General features: G+C 35.8%; 1 long non-coding RNA gene across 1 annotated transcript in view; it reads right to left on the bottom strand.

The window, feature by feature from the left end:
* Positions 1–2,344: 2,344 nt before the first annotated feature.
* LOC112065537 (uncharacterized) overlaps positions 2,345–22,946 on the bottom strand; it is a 59,712-nt gene continuing 39,110 nt past the window's right edge. The window contains exons 3-4 of the long non-coding RNA XR_002892085.3: positions 3,179–3,296; positions 2,345–2,544 (exon numbers count right to left, since the gene is read on the bottom strand). This is a non-coding gene — a long non-coding RNA (uncharacterized lncRNA). The remainder of the gene's footprint in view (positions 2,545–3,178; positions 3,297–22,946) is intronic.

The raw sequence follows: 22,946 nt of genomic DNA, 5'->3' as shown, positions 1-22,946 counted from the left end.
AAAATAAATGTCCACTATAATCGGGATCTTAGTTGGAGAGAGGAAGGACATTCCCAGACTTACTTTAGCTCTCTTATTTTCTCATGCTTTTTTCCACATTGACATGCCCTTATTCAGAGTCCCTAGTAAGAATTTACTCTGCATAAGCTTTGGATATGGCCAGTTTAATAGGCTAAACATTACATGGGCATTCACCTACCTTGCCCATTAGAACTTTTATTACTAGAATCAAAGCATTTGAATGGCTCTCTTAAGCCATTAAGAGAAAAACAACTTTGAGCTAGACTAACACAAGGTAATTACTAAGCTGAACCAAATTCCTCTGCCATGCTCTTGGCACTGAGGTATGGAAACTCTACAGCCCTATAAGAGGTCTGAAGGAAAAAAATGTTTTACACAAATTTCAGGGGTCTAAGTTTCTCATTAAAAATACATTTTAGAAAATAGTTTTAAGTTAACTTGCTAGGGCAGTTGTATGGCAAGGAAACGGGTGTAGCAATTTGTCAAATTGCAGCTTTCATCTCTCTTTTAAAATAATATGGAAACAATAAAAACACAATTAAAACTAAAATTAAAAAAGCATAATCTGAAAGAGCATTTTGATTTTTTTCTAATTAAAGCTCTGCAATTAAAGTTTTGCTGGAGAACAACCTGTGTTTTCAATCTCACAAAGGGCGAATAAACGCACAGAATTTGAGATGTCTGCTAAAACTCAGAGCTGGAAGTGACCTTGGAGAACCTTCTAGTCTGGCTTTCTCATTTTACAAACTGGAAACTGAGGCCAGAGCAGGTTTATTTCTTTTTTCCTTAATCCTTTCTTTCGTGTGTGTGCGTGTGTGTGTGTGTGTGTGCGTGTGTGTGTGTGTGTGTGTTTTTTCTTGGTGTCTGCACATAATTTAGTCACTCAATATAGGACTTTCTTCTTTCCAGTAGGAAGACAAGGACTCAAAAAACACCAAATTTTATGCAGTACTACCTCAAAATCTGCAATTTTTGCCTAAGTGAACTTCACAAACCATTGAGATAGTAATGCTTTTTTGTGAAAACCAAATGGAAATACAGCATGTGCCTTCATGCCTTCTGCAATAAAATAAGCTGAATGTAACTTCAACATTTCTTGGTGACCCCAGCTTAGTCTAATAAACAGCTGTGATACTGCAGAGGAGCAGGTGTAGGTGGTCTGGGACATGGACACAAACGTGCATTGTCTCCAGCAGTGCCCCACAAACCTGCTATCATTTTAAAAATCCATCACCTGCATTTTAGGAGTTTAACCTCTTTTTCATATAAACACAACAATTGTTTGTCAAATATACACACGCAGTGCAAAACTGACCTATGACAGAACTGCCTTTAGCAGGTCACAGGGCTGCCCTAAAGAGTAAATGTAGTCTGGATCACTTTTATCCCCTCAGGGAGTAAGGGAACGACAGGAAGGAAATGGAATATAACAAATAATATAAGATTTGGTGGGTACTTAATTTGTGCCCCAAACTTTCACTCATTTCATTTCTTAACTATCTTGTGAGAGAAGAAATATTTCTCTCACTTCACAGATAACAAGACTGAGCCCCAGAAAGACTAAATAACTTGCCCAAGGCCATAAGAGCTAAAAAGTGAAAAAGTAAGGATGTGAACCAAGCTTGCTTTGGTCCCAGACGTTCATCTTCAATCCACACGATACTGTCTCAGAGAGCAGAGTCACTGGGTCTTAATCACTGACTTCATTTTAACATGCCAGGAGCTATATGTTGCTGTATAACAAACCACCCCAAAAATTAGTGGCTTAAAACAATGAACATTTTGTTTGCTCATAATTCTGCAATCTGGGCTGGGCTTGGCTGGGTGACCCTTCTGTTGATCTTACTGATGGCTACTCACGTGGATTCATCCAGCTGGCAGGTCAGCAGGGGCCTGGGCTTGACTGAGACACTGGGATGGCCAGGCTTGTGTCTCAGGGCCTCTCCCTTTTATGTGGCTTTTCTGACAGCCTCTCCACATAGCTCTAGCAGGCTAACAGAATTCTTATAAAGCAGATCATGGCTCTGAAGAAAACAAAAGCAGAACTTCTTAAGAAAGACTAAATAACTTGCCCAAGGCCATAAGAGCTAAAAAGTGAAAAAGTAAGGATGTGAACCAAGCTTGCTTTGGTCCCAGACGTTCATCTTCAATCCACACGATACTGTCTCAGAGAGCAGAGTCACTGGGTCTTAATCACTGACTTCATTTTAACATGCCAGGAGCTATATGTTGCTGTATAACAAACCACCCCCAAAATTAGTGGCTTAAAACAATGAACATTTTATTTGCTCATAATTCTGCAATCTGGGCTGGGCTTGGCTGGGTGACCCTTCTGTTGATCTTCCTGATGGCTACTCAAGTGGATTCATCCAGCTGGCAGGTCAGCAGGGGCCTGGGCTTGACTGAAACACTGGGATGGCCAGGCTTGTGTCTCAGGGCCTCTCTCTCTTATGTGGCTTTTCTGACAGCCTCTCCACATAGCTCTAGCAGGCTAACAGAATTCTTATAAAGCAGATCATGGCTCTGAAGAGAACAAAAGCAGAACTTCTTAAGGCTTAGAACAAGAACTGATAGAGCATCACTCTGCCACTTCCAGGTAATTAAAATAAGTCATACTCCCAATTCAGGTTCTAAGAAAGAGGACTACACAGAGGCAAATACTGGGAGATCACAGGGGGCCAACAATGTAACAGTGGTCGCTATACTCTTCTTAAACTGTGGCACAATCAACTGTAAAAGTTGCTGTTTCTTCTATACCTTCCATTTTTCTTATGTCCAGTTTTTCACTCTTTTCCTGTTTGTTTCTCCGCTTTCTCCTACCATTTCTTAGCTTTTCTGCGTGGTTAACTGGCCTTCCCTAGGCAGCCACAAATAAAGGATGTGTCTCCTTCAGAGCAGTGAACTGACCAATCGCATCTTGTCAACCCTATTCTTCAGGTCATCAGTCTTTGCAGCTAAAGTGTTCTATTGACAGAGGTTTCTTTGTCTAGGTTGTTGTTTCATTTTGCTTTGCTTTATAAACTGGGTTCAAAGCTGGAAGTCTAGTTTAAAGGAAATAGGACATTACTGCCTCAAGAAGCAACTTAAGTGAGTACATTTAAAAGCTTCACCCTTATAAATAAAATCTAGAATCTATCATACTTCTCTTCAGTTTTACCTGCAAGAAGGCAAGATGTCCAGTTCAATGGCCAAGGCAACAAATCAATGTTTATCATGTTTTACATGATTTAAATTACTTTAGCAGTCATTCACCAGGGCAGAGAAGGAAGAGAGGCCTGTAGGAATCAGACAATTTCCAGCATTACAATTCTAGTTCACAGCAGGTTGCTTCTTACAGGTAGCTAAAATGAGATCAGATTAAATTTCCGTTGAATCATTCAACCTGTCTGATCACTGCTTTCTGCTGTCAGGAGAGTTTCAACAGTACTAAGAATTAGCTAGGGCCAAGAGAACTTGCTGTACAGATACGACAAGCATGAAGAGGGCAAAGGAAGTAAGAGAAAAAAATTGTAAACACCTAAGGTGAAAATTCTTGCAGAAGGGGATCATGGGTTTCCATTTGAAATACTGAGGAATTAAAATGAAAGTTAAGATAAAAGTTGAAATGTGAATTACCCTTCAAATATTTCCAAATCCATTCACTGACAATGTTTATCATTGTGTCTTTTATTCTGTCCCCTGAGGCCAGTCACTGGATCCTTGATTGTTGGATTACATCTCCATCAGACATTTAGGTGCAAAAATGAAAGGGGATTAAATTTAATTTGGCTATGAATTGCTCAAGTGAAGAAGGCAACTGAGATAAATAAAATGTCTTTGTTACTATTTTAGACTAATTCATTGACTCTAATCTCTGTTCTGTCGTCACAAACATCAAAAGTGATTGAAAATGGGTGTAAATTCATACATAAATGAATAATACACAAACTCATTACAACCCTCATAATGATTTACAAAAGTCCAATAAACAGTCTATGAAAATTTGGAGAATCTGACTAGATTCTGATGTTCTCAGGAAGAAAAAATTGATAAGTTTATCAAATAAATTTTTGAATGAAGAATATGAATGGGTCACTAGATATTTGAATACAGCATAAAGCTGAGCTGGAGGGAGTGGCGCCCGCCAGCATCAGTGTCCACATGGTGGGGAGAGCTCCAAGTGTGGCTGCGCCAGTTGACTCTGTCCCCAGGGTGAGCTGCAGTCGCCACCATCCCTCACCCCATGCCTCTCTGGGAAACTCTCCAAGACCAGTAAGCATTTTTTTGTGAGAAGTCTCTTTTAAAACTGCTTTTGCTATATCCCATAAATTTTGGCATCAACATGTCTCAAGGTCTCTGCCTGAAGGACAGGGCCTGGATCTGACCCCATCTCTTCATCAGAACCTCCAATTCTCCCCCTGGACCAGCCTTCACCACCCTCAGCCTCAAGTCACCTGTCATGATCTCCCACACGAGCTCCACGCTTTTTACCCTTTTGCTCACTTGTTAGCTTCTGCCCTTTTATATGGAAAATAAACTCTCTATGGTGAAAAAAAATAAGGCTATGATAATTAAAATAAGACACTACAGAAAGAAGAAAAAATATAAAGATATAGAACACACACTAGACAGTCCAGAATTGATTTTTTTCCATACAAGAATTTGCTAGAAAACAAAAGTGACATCACCAGAAAGGAAGAACTATTCATTAACTTGTGCAGGAATAACTGGGTAGGAATTTAAGGGAAATAAAATTGGGTAATAATGCAATGGGTCTGCTGGTGATAAATTCTCTTAGTTTTCCTTTATCTGAGAATGTCTTGATTTCCTCTTTATTTCTGTAAGATTTTTCATTGGATATAATATAATGGGTTGACAATTCTTTTCTTTCAGAACTTGGTGTCTTTCCTTTCTCACTGCTTTTAAGCTTTTTCTTTTTCTTTAGTTTTCAGATGACTGACTATGATGCATTTAGTGCAAATTGTTGGCGTTTATTCTGTTTGGAGTTCATTCAGCTCTTGAATCTGTAGGTTATGTCTTTTGCCAAATTGGAAAGTTTAAAGCCATTATTCCTCTGAGTACTTTTCCTACCCTGCCCTCTTTCTCATCTCCTTTTTTGGACTCTGATGATACACCTGTTAGAGTTTTGGTTAAATGCCCTGCACATTAATTTTATGTCGAGAATTTGTCCGTAGTATATACACTTAAAATCTCATTTTTCTTCTTTCAGTGTTTTTCAGACTTGATCAAAATCTAAAGTTACACAATAGTCAAATACTTGAGATAAGCAGTTCTAGAAAATTTTAAAATACACAAGCTAAAAACCTTAATTCAGCAGCTTGGCTTGTGTGACATCATGCAGCTAGCAATAAGCTTTTCCTTCTACATGATTTGTTTTTACCTTCTAAACTAAATTCAACAAACCAGACAGATTGACTAGCATTGTAACATAGTAGCAAAAAAAAAAAAAAAAAAAAAAAATGCATTGGAGCCAGATAGATATGAGTTGAAATCTTGCCTCTGTCACTTCATTTAAACCTCTATTATCTCCAAACTTCAGTTTCCTCATGTAATATGGAACTGTTGTGAAGTAAACTTAATTATGTGTGCCAAGTACCCGACATAGTATTGCATCCTTTTCCTTCTTCTCAATACAGAGTTAGTGTGTATATTATACTTTGGGAAGATAACTATTAATGTGACTGTCTATGTCTACATTAGAAATTACATATATTTTCTAATCTAATCATTATAAATATGATAAGATTGGATATAACTCTTGCTGAAAGTTCATCCCCATGGAATGAAAGATGAAATTGGTACCAGAAAGAAGTTGGAGGTGTGGGATATTCAGGAAGCCATAGTGGTTAATTTCTTTAAAGTCCAATTCAAGTATCCAACATAGACACGGAGATGGTTAGGGTTAGTGTCAATGTTGATATCTAAAGGTATGCAGACCAACAGATGGAGTGGATAATCCCTGACTTTTGTTGTATACTTTCTAACTATATGCCAGTCACAGTTCTAAGTACAGTAGCCATTTAGGTAGCAATCATTAATTAAATCATAGCAGGCTACAGCCATATGCTTCCTACTGATAAGTACCTTCAAAGCAGGAAGCTAATGAGTAATTGCCAAGAGAGGCAATTCAGCACACTAGGGAGAGTGCTAGCAAGAATACAGTGGGGCATGATGTGCGTTGGGTCATAGACGGGATCTGCTTCAATAGGGTAAAGGAAACCAGGTTTGAGGAGGCAGGAGGACGGTCAAGATACAGCAAATGTAGGTTCACCCAGAAATATGGATACTGAATCCATGATAGCAGGCTAAACTCCAATCCTCCACCATTAGAGAACTATCATTTAAGGTCTTCATCAACCAATGAGCTTATGTAAATCTACTGTTTGCCCTGTTCAATACTGAGAACTGAATAGCAGAAAGTTAGCAAATGGAGCCAGTCTCTTCCCAGGGAGTAGACAGGGAAAATAGAGTCCCACAGACACAGGCAATAAAAAAATGATTAATGTGGGTCAGAAATATGCATATATCATAATATTATACATTGACAGTGTAAAATTTAGTCTATCACATTTTGACTAGGGGTGATACACTCAAGTGCCGTATATTTCATACTGATGGGGCAAACAACATACCCACATTAGTGGATTTTAATACTGTGGTTATAATCCTTTAAATCACCCCTGATCCTGTCACAGTGCCCCCAACAGCAAACTACTTATGACCTGCCTCACAATTACTTTGGAATGTTTCTTCTGAAGTCTCTCTTCAGATAAATTAAGTACAAATCTCTTAGGATGGGCCTGGTAATGTGAATTTTTAAGAAATAGTTTAGATGATTCATTTGCACACTATAGTTTGAGAACCACTATTTGATCACCTCTGTGAATCAAACTGTTTTCATTTTTATTGCTCCTTTCCAGACCTGGCCCCCGAATACATATCATTTTTACAATGTTTTAACCATAGTGTAGATACGCATTTATACTCTGCTTAAAATGATTCATCAGAATATTCTTGCTGCTATAGTCTTTCTAATAGTCATTTTTAATGGCTACATATTATTTTATTGTGATACAGAGCACATTATATTACTCATTAATCATTTATAATTCTCTTGTTGCAGGTATTCTTCTTTATCTGCTTTTGGATTATTTAAGTATGATAAGCTCATGTAAACTCCTCTGGGTGGGTCCCTTTCCAATTGTTCATACATATCCTTAGTTCTCAGAATGATTTGTATGTGTTATCTTTGTCTCCATGAACATTTTAATGAAAAAGGTACTGACATCTTTAAAATACAAACTACAATTTAACTTCTGTTTGTTTTTTGTTTTTGTTCTTTTGGCTGTGTCGGGTCTTAGTTGCAGCACGCAGGATCTTCATTGAGGCATGTAGGATTTTTTGTTGCAGCGCGCGGGCTCTTCATTGCGTCACACAGGATTCTCTCCAGTTGTGGAGTGCAGGTTTTTTCTCTCTGGTTGTGGTGCACGGGCTCCAGGGCACGTGGGCTCTGTAGTTTGCGGCACGCAGGCTCTCTTGTTGAGGTGCGCAAGCTCAGTAGTTGTGGCACGTGGGCTTAGATGCATTGGAAGGTGGATTCTTTACCACTGGACCACCAGAGAAGTCCCTAATTTCTGTTCAAAACTCTTATTAGAGCTCTTAAATAAAAGAAAATTTCTCACATGACCTAACCTTGCTTATTCATTATTCCTATCCAAGTCAAACCAATACCAGCCTCTTAATTTGCATGGCTACATTGTTCATTTTTGATCTGTATTATTGTGTCAGTCATTATGCAATGGTTCTCATGCTATTAAGTTCACAGAATAGAACAAAAGAATGACCTCATGGCCACTTCTTATTTTTCTCACACTCTTAGTATCCTCTGGATAGCCTTCAGAACTATATGCCCTTGACACACTTTAATACCAAGGTAAATTTTAATGAGCAATTAATCATTTTTGCTCAGCTACCCATTTGCCCTGCACATTAATTTTATGTCGAGAATTTGTCCGTAGTATATACACTTAAAATCTCATTTTTCTTCTTTCAGTGTTTTTCAGACTTGATCAAAATCTAAAGTTACACAATAGTCAAATACTTGAGATAAGCAGTTCTAGAAAATTTTAAAATACACAAGCTAAAAACCTTAATTCAGCAGCTTGGCTTGTGTGACATCATGCAGCTAGCAATAAGCTTTTCCTTCTACATGATTTGTTTTTACCTTCTAAACTAAATTCAACAAACCAGACAGATTGACTAGCATTGTAACATAGTAGCAAAAAAAAAAAAAAAAAAAAAAATGCATTGGAGCCAGATAGATATGAGTTGAAATCTTGCCTCTGTCACTTCATTTAAACCTCTATTATCTCCAAACTTCAGTTTCCTCATGTAATATGGAACTGTTGTGAAGTAAACTTAATTATGTGTGCCAAGTACCGGACATAGTATTGCATCCTTTTCCTTCTTCTCAATACAGAGTTAGTGTGTATATTATACTTTGGGAAGATAACTATTAATGTGACTGTCTATGTCTACATTAGAAATTACATATATTTTCTAATCTAATCATTATAAATATGATAAGATTGGATATAACTCTTGCTGAAAGTTCATCCCCATGGAATGAAAGATGAAATTGGTACCAGAAAGAAGTTGGAGGTGTGGGATATTCAGGAAGCCATAGTGGTTAATTTCTTTAAAGTCCAATTCAAGTATCCAACATAGACACGGAGATGGTTAGGGTTAGTGTCAATGTTGATATCTAAAGGTATGCAGACCAACAGATGGAGTGGATAATCCCTGACTTTTGTTGTATACTTTCTAACTATATGCCAGTCACAGTTCTAAGTACAGTAGCCATTTAGGTAGCAATCATTAATTAAATCATAGCAGGCTACAGCCATATGCTTCCTACTGATAAGTACCTTCAAAGCAGGAAGCTAATGAGTAATTGCCAAGAGAGGCAATTCAGCACACTAGGGAGAGTGCTAGCAAGAATACAGTGGGGCATGATGTGCGTTGAGTCATAGACGGGATCTGCTTCAATAGGGTAAAGAAACCAGGTTTGAGGAGGCAGGAGGACGGTCAAGATACAGCAAATGTAGGTTCACCCAGAAATATGGATACTGAATCCATGATAGCAGGCTAAACTCCAATCCTCCACCATTAGAGAACTATCATTTAAGGTCTTCATCAACCAATGAGCTTATGTAAATCTACTGTTTGAATCCTCCACCACTAGAGAACTATCATTTAAGGTCTTCATCAACCAATAAGCTTATGTAAATCTACTGTTTGCCCTGTTCAATACTGAGAACTGAATAGCAGAAAGTTAGCAAATGGAGCCAGTCTCTTCCCAGGGAGTAGACAGGGAAAATAGAGTCCCACAGACACAGGCAATAAAAAAATGATTAATGTGGGTCAGAAATATGCATATATCATAATATTATACATTGACAGTGTAAAATTTAGTCTATCACATTTTGACTAGGGGTGATACACTCAAGTGCCGTATATTTCATACTGATGGGGCAAACAACATACCCACATTAGTGGATTTTAATACTGTGGTTATAATCCTTTAAATCACCCCTGATCCTGTCACAGTGCCCCCAACAGCAAACTACTTATGACCTGCCTCACAATTACTTTGGAATGTTTCTTCTGAAGTCTCTCTTCAGATAAATTAAGTACAAATCTCTTAGGATGGGCCTGGTAATGTGAATTTTTAAGAAATAGTTTAGATGATTCATTTGCACACTATAGTTTGAGAACCACTATTTGATCACCTCTGTGAATCAAACTGTTTTCATTTTTATTGCTCCTTTCCAGACCTGGCCCCCGAATACATATCATTTTTACAATGTTTTAACCATAGTGTAGATACGCATTTATACTCTGCTTAAAATTATTCATCAGAATATTCTTGCTGCTATAGTCTTTCTAATAGTCATTTTTAATGGCTACATATTATTTTATTGTGATACAGAGCACATTATATTACTCATTAATCATTTATAATTCTCTTGTTGCAGGTATTCTTCTTTATCTGCTTTTGGATTATTTAAGTATGATAAAGTCCCACAAAAGAGCTTACTGGTCAAAGGATTGACCCAAGTTTTTTAACAACTAGAATCAAATATAGGCACAATATCTATAAAAGCCAGCAGTTTTAATTTCATAATCGTAAAATGAAGCATAAAACCTAAAGCACTTTAGCTAGAAAGACATCTGGCTACATATAGAGAGGGTGGGAGCAGGGGGAGAACATGACACAGATAACTTGAAAACGATCATAAAAGAGAAGGTTTTTGTAGATGTCTATATATGTAGAGAACAGAACTACTTTCTAGATATAAATGAAGTATAAATTAAATCTCAGGGATGGCACAATTTCCTAGAAGTCATTTGTAATAGCACCCCTTATTCCACCAAGTGATTATATTCCATTATTTTTATAATCTTTTAAAATAATCTGGTTCCTGCATGATTCTAACCAATATTCTTATTTCTGGTCAATGCAGCCTTCCAATATTCATTTGGAGCTATTATTTAAAAGGCTTTATGTTAGTTCTTCCCTCCTGTATACTTAGTCTTTAGCATTATTTAAATTATCTGATTTACCCTTCCAACTTACCCTTGATAAATATGGAATAGCAATCCTTTTTCAAGAATTATTTTGCTAATTCTTCCCTCTTCTCATTTGTATTTTTAAAGCTAATTTTAAGCTAATTATTATTATACATTATTCACCATTTATTTTGGTGTTGAAAAGTTTTTAAATATTCATAGTCAAATCTTTCCATTTTCCCAATTTCTTTGTTCCTTTACGTCTTCTGAGATTAGAAAGACATTCCTCAAATAAGATAATTTTATCTATATTTTAGTCTATTAAATTTGGTTCTCAGGTTTTCCTCAGTCATTGCTATAATGTGCCAGCACATTTCTTATATAATCTATTTCTTCTTCATGTTTTAAAATGCCATTTCTGTATCCTCCCAGTTGCTAATGGCAAAATTTGAATTTCATTCTAAATTGTTTCCTTTTACCCAGCATCTTTCCAAAAACTCCCACCCAATCCATAACTAAGTACTCTGTTTAAACATCACTTTGTCTCCTCCAATACCAGTTGGCCCAAGTAATCATCACTTCTCATCTGACAGTTGCAAAAGCCTCATTAATTGAATTGTTGCCTGTCACTTTCTTGCTATTCTCCAAAGAGTTTCCCATAGATCCATCAAGGTGATCTTTTAAAAATGTAAGTCAAATCATCTTACCCCTCTTCCCCACTTGAAACTCTTCAATAGCTTCAAATTTATCTTGGAATCAAAATTCAAGATTCAGTACCAGGATATAACAGGGACCATGTGTACCATGTCTTAATCCTAACTTCCACAGATATTTTTAAAAATTTAATTATAGAACTGATTTGTTCAACACATTTCAAATACTTACTTTATCCCCAGAAATTCAATAAACATTTTTAGATACATGTCTTTAATCCTTACAAATTCCTATGAGAAGGATATTGGCCTCATTTTACAGATGTAAAAAACAGGTTGGGAGACAAAATTCAGGTTTTATTTTTCTACAAAGTCCAGCCAACTCCCTAGGGTAGGCAAGTAAGGAGAGATTAAGAAGTAATCTCTTCTAGAAGTCATGCATGTGCATCTATCCAGAGCATCTTATTTTACTTCTTTTAGAAGAGGTATATGAGGGCAAGTTCTTCCATTTACTTCCAGTTTACCAAAGCACAGAGCTAAAGAAGCAGAAGTGATTATAGGGATGGAATGATTTGAGGGTCTCTAGAGACCTTTTTCTTTTCTTCAACTACTGGTTTCTTGTATGTTCTTAAGGTGACTAGATTTTGGAAATTTTCTGCTGGCTTCTAATGCTCTGATTTTACTCAGTGAGAGGTTTCATGTGTGTCAACATGTCTCAAGAAGCTTATTTCTGTTTCTGCTCATTTGTAATTAGAAAACCTTTTGGTCTGCAATACATTTAAATCCATGAAAAAAATGGCAGTATTGTCTACATATGCTATTACAAGGGACTTAGATTACTCTGTGTTTGTGTGTGTGTGTGTGTGTGTGTGTGTGTCTGTGTGTTTAAAATGATCTTCCATAATTAGGTGTTTTGCCCTCAGAGCACTATTTAGCCAAGAAGAGGTCAGTTCTAGTCCTGAACTCATCCTTAAAGAGCAAAGCTTAATTATCTCATAATTGTTTGGGAAACCCAAGCAGTTTACCGTTTACTCGTGAAGAAACAGCAGGATGATGCTAAGTCTCTGCAGGGTGCACTGCAGATCACAAATTTTCTTCAACCTGCTCAGCAAACTGTGGTGAAGGAAAGAGAGACAAACAACTATACTGTGCATTGGAGTTACAAATGTTTATCTTTTTTACTTGTTTTTATAAATAAAGTATGCACTGTCTTATTTTTCTAATTTTCATGGGCATTTTAATAAAAGAACATCATTAAAGCAATGCAGCAAAGGAACTTGGGAGTTTTAGAGGAATTTGTCTCTGGGCAAAATCCCAAGGAGGCATGGGAAATTGCCTTCTCATTTAATTTAGGTTTAAAAACATGGTTTATATGGAGAAACTCACTAAGACAAAACATCTCATTAACTGGGCATCTATGAGACTGAATTATGGCTTCCTAATATAGATATAAATACAGATTGATTCAATTGCCAATTTGAAGATTCATGGTGCTATTATTTTTGCTGATGAATTTAAGTGGAGTCAATTAGGGCCTAAAAAGTTGTATCCCAAAGAATAGTCACATGGTCAGCTATAAAACCCATATTTTTATTTCCATTTAGAAAAATGTTTTATGAATTTTTTATATGTGTAAGGAATCTGGCTGTGTTACGTTGGTGGAACGCATTATTTTCCCTTTCACTTATCTTCATTTATACCATCCACCAAAACCTCTTGTTGCCTGCCATTAGGTGTCACTATCCTCCATGTTCCACTTCTCAACCATCTACTATTCAAGCAATATTTACTGAGTGCATAATAAATACTAATGTTCCAAGACATTCCTTTTCTCACTTAATAATTACCAACAATCAGTAGATAATATTATCCCCATTTTTAAAATGAGAAAATTGAGACTCAAAAGCTTAAGACTATGGGGTCTTACATTTTTTTTTAACTCCAAAGATTCTACCAAAGTTCCATGTCCTTTAACATCTATTTTCCCAAAAAATGGTCATGCAAATTGTGGTCATAATAAGGCATTTGCCTCATTGGATAGAGGATATTATTACTGGAGGTCCTGAATTGTGAAATCCTTGAGGAAAGGAACTATAACATTTCACACATACACATTCTCTGTGACAAATAGTATATGTTTTCATAACTGATTTTTCTCTTTATCACCTATTACATTGCATTATACTTATTTTATTGTAGCTCTCTGTTATCTATCCTATGAATTCCTCAAAAGTAGAAAACTTATTATCTAGCTTTATATCTCCATATTCAAAAATAGCTCATTTTTCTGTGTAAATTAACATTTGGATTAGAAATTTAATAAAGAAATTAATAAAGGCACTTTGATCAAGTGAAACTAGATATTCAGAAGTCATCAGAAAAAAATAATGTTTAAATTAATTATTAATTAAAATCTCAGAGCAATAAGCTTAGTTGTAACACTTAGCTTTATAAAATGTCCTCTAATGCAAGTCTGAAAACTAACCAAAATGATACCACTGACAATTTTAACCTTTCTAGGCAAAGACTAATCCTAAAAATAAAATAGAGAATGAGTTTGGTGAAAAATCATTCTTTTATAGAATGCAGTAATATGTTTTCCCAGTAGAATAACCTCAATTATTACCAAAAGATTCCAATAGCCAACAGAATAGAAGCCTCTTGGAATACTGTAATGCCATTTTAGAAACTAGTTCAAAGAGCCCTGAATTTAGGATGAGAGGGTCTGGACTGGAGTCTTCCTCTTGCAATAGTAAGCTCTTAGTCTTAGAAGACCAATTCTTTTTTCTGAGACTGTTTTCTTGTCTATAACATGAGGCAATTTTCTTATGTTAACTTCTTGACTTACATTTCTATTATTTTAAGCATGGATGTCATAGTCTCTAATTTAGGATTGTATATTAACTTAAAAGAGGAAAGCTACAATATGGTGATTCTTGGAGCCAACTGACTTATTCATGAAATGCCTCCTTAGGATTAATCATTTATTCTGTTTTCTTTCATTGCTTGACTAATTTTATTTTCCACTCTCAATTTTGTTGGGTTTTGTTTGCTTATTTTTTAGGAAGAGATATAAATGTGTGTAAATAATACAGTGTAAAAATACCTTCTGCTTTTTGAGGCCCTAGTATTTTTTGCATCTGAAACTATGAAAGACATACAGAAAGAAGGGTTGGTTTTGTTGCCAACATGAGCTAGTGAATTTCCTATTTAGTGATAGCAGCCAGTAAGTTTTACTGTAAGGATGTTTTGATCTTTGAGTTCAGTGGCTAATGAGTTCACTGTGACACTGTACCCTGAAATGTTGTTTCTTTGAGTGAAGTGAGAGCCATAAGCACCACTCAAAGCACAGGCATTTTTCTTTCAGGGCTGATTTTTGGCTCTGTTTATATGATGTAACTCTACCGCTGATTGAGGGGAGGATTCCTAACAAATTTGAGCCAATCAGTAGCTCTCTACCAAGAATTTGGAATGGATATAGTGAATGGGAGTCAGTAAAGCTGGAGATTTCCTACCCTGAAAGAGGGTTCATGAATACTGACTGCTGGGGCTCCTAGATCTTCCCTGATTTCTGCCATTTCCTTGTGGACTATTTAACCTTTCTTTAGATTTACTAACAACCCAAAATCTTATTTGAAAATTCTACTTCTTTCAGTAAGCAAATCAGGATTAAATTCTGTTCCTTACAATAAAAAAAAAACCCACTTTAATTAGTACAAGTATAAAAAATTAGTGTAAAGGAACAATGATTGTGAAAGTGAGTTTGCTTTGTCATCAGCTGAATAAAAACCTTGATAGTTTTCTTTGATACTTTATATCAAATCAGATTTTAGACATAGTTTAACTTTGCCCTGCTGTCTCTTAAATGAGAGGACCACCCATGATAATTTTATCTTCCTTATTTAGTCTACTATTAACCACAACTAATAATTGTGTCTACTTGGTTCAAGAAAACATATAGCCTCCTTTATTGAGGATCTATAGACAGCAGCAGTGAGGTGTTTCCTGTTCCAAGTGACAGAACACACATTTTTTCCACCTCCCAAGATCCTATTGGAATGACTGTAAAAAAAAGGTTTTAATATATATGCAACTTAAGACAATATAAATTTCCATGAATAAAATACATTTTTATGAATTTCTAGAAGATGGAGATTGGGCAGCATCATAGTCATATGTATCAAGAAGACTCTAGCTCTGAATACACCTCGGGAGAGGCAGTGATGGAGACAGACATGCTCTTCCAGGATAAGCAGTGGAAGGCTTAAAGTGCAGAGTTGGTTGTGGGGCAATGGTCAGGCCAGTCCACCATGACAATCTAAAAGTTCATCTATTATCATACTAAGTGAAGTAAGTCAGACAGAGAAGGCCAAATATCATATGATATCACTCATGTGTGGAATCTAATTTTAAAAATTGATATAAATAAACTTATTTACAAAACAGAAATAGACTCACAGATTTTGAAAACAAACTTATGGTTACCAAAGGGGAAATGTGGGGGGAAGGGATAAATTAGGAGCTTGGGATTAACACACACTCACTACTATACATAAAATAGATAACCAACAAGGACCTACTGTATAGCATGGGGAACTCTCAATATTCTGTAATAACCTGTATGGAAAAAGAATCTGAAAAAGAATGAATATATGTATATGTATAACTGAATAATTTTGCCATACACCTGAAACTAACACAACATTGTAAATCAACTATACTCCAATATATTTTTTAATTAAAAAAATTTTTTTAAAGATATATGCAAAAAAAAATAAATAAAAGTTCATCCAGCAGAAAACTGATAAAAGAAAAGGAGGATCCATTATGGAAGGTGCCTGACTTCTCATCAACAATACTGGATACAAGAAGGTGAAGGAGTTGGAGGAAATGTCTTCAAAATTTGAAAATCAAATGAATTTGGCCCTTAATTCTCTACCTCACCAAACTGGCAAATAAATGTGAAGGCAAATTAAAGATACCATTTCAGACACATAAAGGTTTAGAATTTATCTTCTCTGCCTCTAAAATTCATTCAGGACACACTGCAGCAGAATAAAAAAGGCATCTAAAAAATGAAAAAGACATAGAAACCCACCAACAATGAAACTAAACCAGAAATGCAATAAACAGTCTGTTGTACAGCAGGCAAAGAAAACAAATGGTTTAAATTAGAACAGGAAGTCAGAAAGTTTAATAAGAAAGTAGATGCACAAAATTTATAGTAATATATAAATAAGAACTTGGAAAATCTTACTGATAAAATATAGATAATACATACCTCATCTATCAACAATGGCAAAAAGAAAAATAAGTAGAAATTACAGAGAAGACAAAAAGCTATACAAGAATGAAAACTAAATGTGGCACAATTGTGAATAATTGATGAAGTATGTGAAAATAGAATTTATTCAGTTTGATTCTTCTTCAGCTGACAAGGTATTAACTTACAATTACATTTCTCTTTCTATAAGTTAGTAACACTATTTGGTTCTACAGTGATTCATATTTTTATGGTCATAATAAGCATTATTTTTTTCTCACATTTTAGAGTAAATCCATAGGCTAAAAAGAAAATGTTTTTATACTTCAGAACTCAATGAAAATGTTATAAATAATGACAATTTTTAAGCTCATCTGACAGAAGATTGACAAAGGAAAGGGTCATCAGAGGTAAAGAGAAGTGAAAATGAAAATGCACTTCTCCTAAATCCCTCATCTTGTAAAGTCAATCATTTAAGCTTAAGTATATAATTTCAAGTTAGATTACTGATAGGACAAACACACAACATTTATTGTTTCTAATGGGAGAAGAATTGGGAAGGAAGATAAGAGGTTGTGCAAGAGCACTAAACTGTTTTAAACAGCAGAGAATTCCTAGATATTGTCTTAAATATTGAAAAGTGGTTACTTCCAGGAAGAAGACCAAGAATGGAGTATGTTGTAGATGAAGGTTTTTGTCTGCTTTTATGTTCTTTAGTGATACTTATTATTTTTTCCCAAGCTTATGAAGTGGTTTTATTATCCAAACACTTTGAATTAAAGATAGTAAAATGACTAAAGGTGCGGAAAGAGTCCTAATACTACGAAATGTAGTAAAATTAGTTTAGTAAACATAAGAATATAAGAAATCCTTTAGGGTAGTGTCTTTTCTAATTCCTGGGCTAAGTCTTCTGGCGGGAGGGGGAAATGATTTGTTTCTGAAGAGGCAATAGGCAGCTTAACCCAGGAGGCAGCCCTGGAGCAAAGATGGTCTATTAGAGGAGACAAATGTTAATCAGAAATTCCAAGCCCCTGTGCTCAATCACTGACTGGGAACTTGGTACTCATCAGTGAAACTCTTGAAACATTCTTGCTAAGTTTTCCAACTTATTTCCAATTTTGTATTTCCAATAGGTGATCTTTTTTCATTCCTTACTTTGTGAAAATACTCTGAGGTATCTGACAGTAATCATCACTTCCTGCTGTTAGAAATACTGTCCTTCCTGGGTTTCTATCATGCCATACTATCATAATGTTTTTATTCTCTCTTCTTGTGTTTCTTTTCAGTCTACTCTATTTATATTTCAACCTGTTGCTGTTCCCTGGGGGTCTATTATTGGCCTTTTTTTCTTTTCCATATATATACTCTTTGAAATCATCAATTCACATAAACTCAATGATCATTTCTATCACCTATATGTTGGTGATTCCTTAAGGGACATTTTATATCTAATCTAACTCTTGAACTTCCGATTTAAATGTTGAACTCGCTTTCCTAAATTACCTCCAAGCCCTTCAAATTCAACCTATCTAAAACCATAACTATTACTTCCGTGCCAGAAGTATCTTTATCCACCTTTATGTCTTACACAAATGAATGACTACACTTTTTGTAACTTACAAAGTCTAAAAAACTTGAGAAATCTATGAAAAAATTCTGCCCTTCCTCAATTGATACATCCAACTATTCAAGTCCTTTTGAGTCTAACTAACCATCTAGCTTCTGGATGGTTGTCCCCCCGATCCCAATCCCACTCTGTGAGTAAGTTACCCTATAATAAACTGATCCATTGACTATATGGAGCTATCTGCCTTGTTTTTTAGTCTCAAGATGCCTTGGAGGGTATTACGCTTAGTGAAATAAGTCAGACAGAGAAAGACAAATACTGTATGATATCACTTATATGTGGAATCTAAAAAATGAAACAAACTACTGAATATAAGAAAAAAAATACCAGACTCACAGATATAAAGAACAAATTAGTGGTTACCAATGGGGAGAGGTAAGGGGGGAAGGGCAAGACAGGGGCAGCGGATTAAGAAGTACAAACTACTGTGTATAAAATAAACAAGCTACAGGGATATATTATACAGCACAGGGAATATAGCCAATATTTTATAATAACCATAAATGGAGTATAACTGTTAAAAATTGTGAATCACTCTGTTGTACACCTGAAACTTATATAATATTGTAAATCAACTATGCCTCAACAAAAATAAATAACTAAATAACACAATAATAAAAGTTACCACTTTCTCTCCACTTGAAATGATGACTGTGATGGAATAAGCCATTAGTTCTTCCATAGAATTTGTCTCCTCATTTACATTAGATAGTGAATGTGAAAATGTATCGTAAACTATGAGACACTAAATAAATGTAAGATATTTTAAAAAAAGATGTCCTCTCAGTTTAGTGTGCAGTTTTTGTTCCTTCTGTCCTCCAACAGGCCCTGTACAGCTTAGCCTCTGCCTATTTCTCCATCTTCATCTTGTAAGGCACATCCTCTGATACTGTCTTCCTTGACAACACTGGCCTTCTACTGTTTCATGTTGAAGCTAGTTCTCTCCTATCTTCTCCTATTTAATATCTATTGATCTTTCAGCTCTCAACATAAGGATATTATTTTCAGGGAAGATTTTCCCCTATTACAGATTATAAAGCATCTTGTTACATAAAGCATCTGTTACAGCACTGTGGCATGTGAAATTTTATACTTATTTTGTGATCATTTTGTTAATTCTCTACCCCACTAGACTACAAGCTAAATAAATAATTTATTGCATGGACAAACAGCCAAGTAAATAACTACTTACTCACCACTGTATTCCCAACATATTGTAAAGTGTCTAGCATATGATAAATGCTTAAAAAACTATGCTGAATGAAATAATGAAAATTAACAGTACAGGAATTCCCCCTTTTGTTGGTAGCAAATCATGCTACAGTCTAGCAAAATATGTGTCCTCACATGGTCTTCTCTAGCCCATCATTCCCCTCTCCTCCTCTGGTCTATTAAACTCTTACTCATCCTTTCAATCTCAGCACAGATACCATTTCTCAGAGAAGCCTTTAAAGAAGACCACCACCACCAGATGAAAGGTCCTGCATTATGTCCTCTTAAAGTTCTGAGAATCTTCCTTCATATAGTTTATCACATTAAAAAATTTTTTACATTAGATTATGTAATTTTTTAATTGCATAAAAAAAAATTGAGTAATTAATCTCTCTCTCCCCTCCAGTAGAATCTACATTCTATGAGGCCAGGGATGTAATAAATATTATAGTTGAATGAAGGAAGAAGATTATCTCTTTAGTTAAGAAAGCAACTTTAGGAAGAAACATTTGGGTGGTTATAAGATAAAGTGGGCTCCTGCTAGTCAGATAGATCATCTGAATCAATCCTAGGGTAAAAATGGGGTGACAGATATGGCAGTTAGATCACTATTATATTCATAAAGATGAAAAGAGACTAAAGTACATACAAAGAAATAAGTTGTGGCCGACTCTTATACAAAATGTTTCTCAAAATTACAAGGCAAATATTAAGCCCAGGAAAATGAGTTTTTACACATTAGATACATAATATGCTAAACAGCCAGCCAGAAACAAGTCCTGTTCCAGTATGACATTTTAAGGAAGACTGGTTTTTGAGCACCAGAGTGTTGACTATGAGTTCAACTTCTTTTTGTATTTCTCTATTATAATACCTTGAGGAGTTATTTTTAAAATTATTTTTCCCAAAATGATAAATAACATACATTGAATGAAATGTATGGAGTACCTACCATGTGTTTGATTCAATAAAAAATGTAACTGAGGAGGATGCTTTTTCAGTCTTTCCCCAAAAACAAGTACTTCCCTCACCTTTATCCAGGAGGGAGGGTCTGTGTCACTTCCTGAGCTTGTGGGTATCACTGGAGACTGTATGTACAGCTACTGGGTATCCACATAGCTTAAGTCAGATGGGGACTAGACCAAGTCTCAGGGCATAGTCAAGCATTAAGTCTTTGCTAGGAGGTCTCTAAGCTAGATTCTAGTTTCTGGTTATTATAAGCCACATCAAAAATTGACACAGCAAATATCATAGACCCTGGGTCTATTCAGCAGAGACCAGACAGTCAGCTGTGGATGACTCAGTTCCTATGCAGCTGTTAGGTACTCAAACAATGCTCACACAGGAGCCTTTTTTTTTTTTTTTCTACTTTAGTTTCATGCTAATGACATGGAAACTTGCTACAAGATTATGCATGGTCCATCTGCCTATGTCGGTACATTCATTTCTATCTCAGATCTTGCCACATTCCTAACACTCTTTCAGTTTCCCTCCTTCTAGGATACTCCAACCTTCTTTGCCTCCTATATTATTCCCCCCAATCTCTAGCAAAAGTTAATATATTTTTGGTCTGGGGAAGTATTTATCAAAAGCCCTTGGTATAACCTTTTTAATGAATATAAGTTCCCAGAACTTCTCTTAGAAATGAATGCCTTTCGGTGCTGATGGGATTTTTAGATAAATTTAATGATTTTGATATTCAAAGGGTAGGGAGTTTTAGGCAATGGCAAATGTTCATGGGGTCTTTATTCCCCATTATCTTGGAGACTTTTAAGACAATTTTTCATTTATTTTCATCTTTGTTTTGCTATCCATAATTTCAAACTACCCTATTTCTCATCATCACACCACATCTTTGACACTATAAATGTATGTGATCAACAGCACAACCATGAACTAGCCATTTGTCAAGTTAATGGCACCTTTGCCTTGAAAAGAAATGGAAATATTTCTTATTCATTCTCTGTCCCCTCACAGACCCCTTGAACTGTCCTAATCCCCTTTTTCTGACCATTAATTCTCTAGGCAACTGATCCAACACGCTGGACCATTCCTTTTGATTTTACCTTTTTACTACTTTTGCAGTGTGAAAATTGGAACATGACTCTTCAATAACACACACTTCTTAGATGTTGACCTTTGCCTCTTCTGACCTCTAATTTGTACTTCAGAACTAATATTTACTCTAGATTTCCCTAGGCCTACATTGGTTCTGTGGCTCTTCTTTGTTAATGATGAACACATAATAGATTAAGAGACTAAAATGTACATCATAAAACCTCATTAATTCTATGTGGCCCCAGAATACACTCTTGTTTGCTTTCCATAATCAATATTTCCAAATGCAATCATCAGATATTATAAATAAATTTGGAGTCTGTGGTGGAATAATTGTTAAAATACTTAAGAACCAACCTTCTAGCAATTTAGAATAATTCAATACATACAAAACACTACAAATTATTTTTTAGTGGAGTCTAGATAAGGAAAGATAGCTACTCTGAGGGACCAGAAAACAAAGCTATATCTAAGAAGGATAGTCTGGGTTCAAGACAAGTTAATGTGTGTTTGTCATCAATTACTTCTGAAGAGAAAGCACTAGGATCCTAACTGTAGGCAAGGCAAGAGTTCAAGAGCTTGATGAACAGAAGAGCCAGGCAAGAATAAGTGCTCTAACAGGGAGCAAAGGAGGAAGACTTCAATTATAAACAGGGCTGCCCTGTCCACAGCTCTCTACTTCTGTGTGCTGGCTAACTGGCATCTGGACAGCTTAGACATGTAAAAGGCACAAGCTTGGTTTGAAAACAAAAAAGATTATAAATACTGTCCCATAAAGCCATATACAAACTATAGTTATAATAAATAACTGAACTTTTTTGGCTTGAATTACTATAGTTAAAGGTAATTGAATTGAAATATATAAGTACACACACACATGCTCACACATACATATTTCAGAATTACCTGCATGACATAACACTGTATTAGCAGCATCGTTACAATAATTTCTTTATCTTTTCTTCCCTGCTGGCATTTCCCATGCGGCATTTTTCTTTACCTATCACCCTCTCAATTGCTTCCAGAATCTTGGCTATTGTCTGAGACTGCTCCTTCCCAATCAGGGATTCATTCCTTCACTCTTCAGGGACAGTTCAGAATGAAATGTATTGTGGTCTGACCAGTGGTAGGTAGAGGTAAAAGAGAATGAATGGATGGATAATATTCCAAAGTCTGAATTCCAAGCAGGCAGGCAACCTCAAGTTAGTCTATCTACAGATTTCAAGGTCCCAGGGGCTATGCTCCAGTCCAGGGCAAGAGCTCCACTCTCCAGGGGTAAAGGTAGGATGAGGTTTTCTTGACATAAGTTGGTTGAAGGTGGAGCTCAACCCTTCACAAGCATCTATCATGGTACTAATCTCTTCAAGAACCTCACTGTAGAATTCTTAGTTTCAAATTTAGAATCTTGGCAATGACATAGCAGCTGGTATACCTGAAATATTAGATTAGCACACATCAATACCAACTCTATGCTCCATGGATCAACTCACCACCTTTTCTTCAACAAAGCTGCAGCTTTCTGGTCATTAAATGTTCAGGT

Source organism: Physeter macrocephalus, chromosome 9 (assembly GCF_002837175.3).
Source record: "Physeter macrocephalus isolate SW-GA chromosome 9, ASM283717v5, whole genome shotgun sequence".
Classification (NCBI taxonomy): Eukaryota; Metazoa; Chordata; class Mammalia; order Artiodactyla; family Physeteridae; genus Physeter; species Physeter macrocephalus.
Note: the sequence above shows the minus strand (reverse complement) of the source record. Positions and strands in the feature narration are given on the sequence as shown.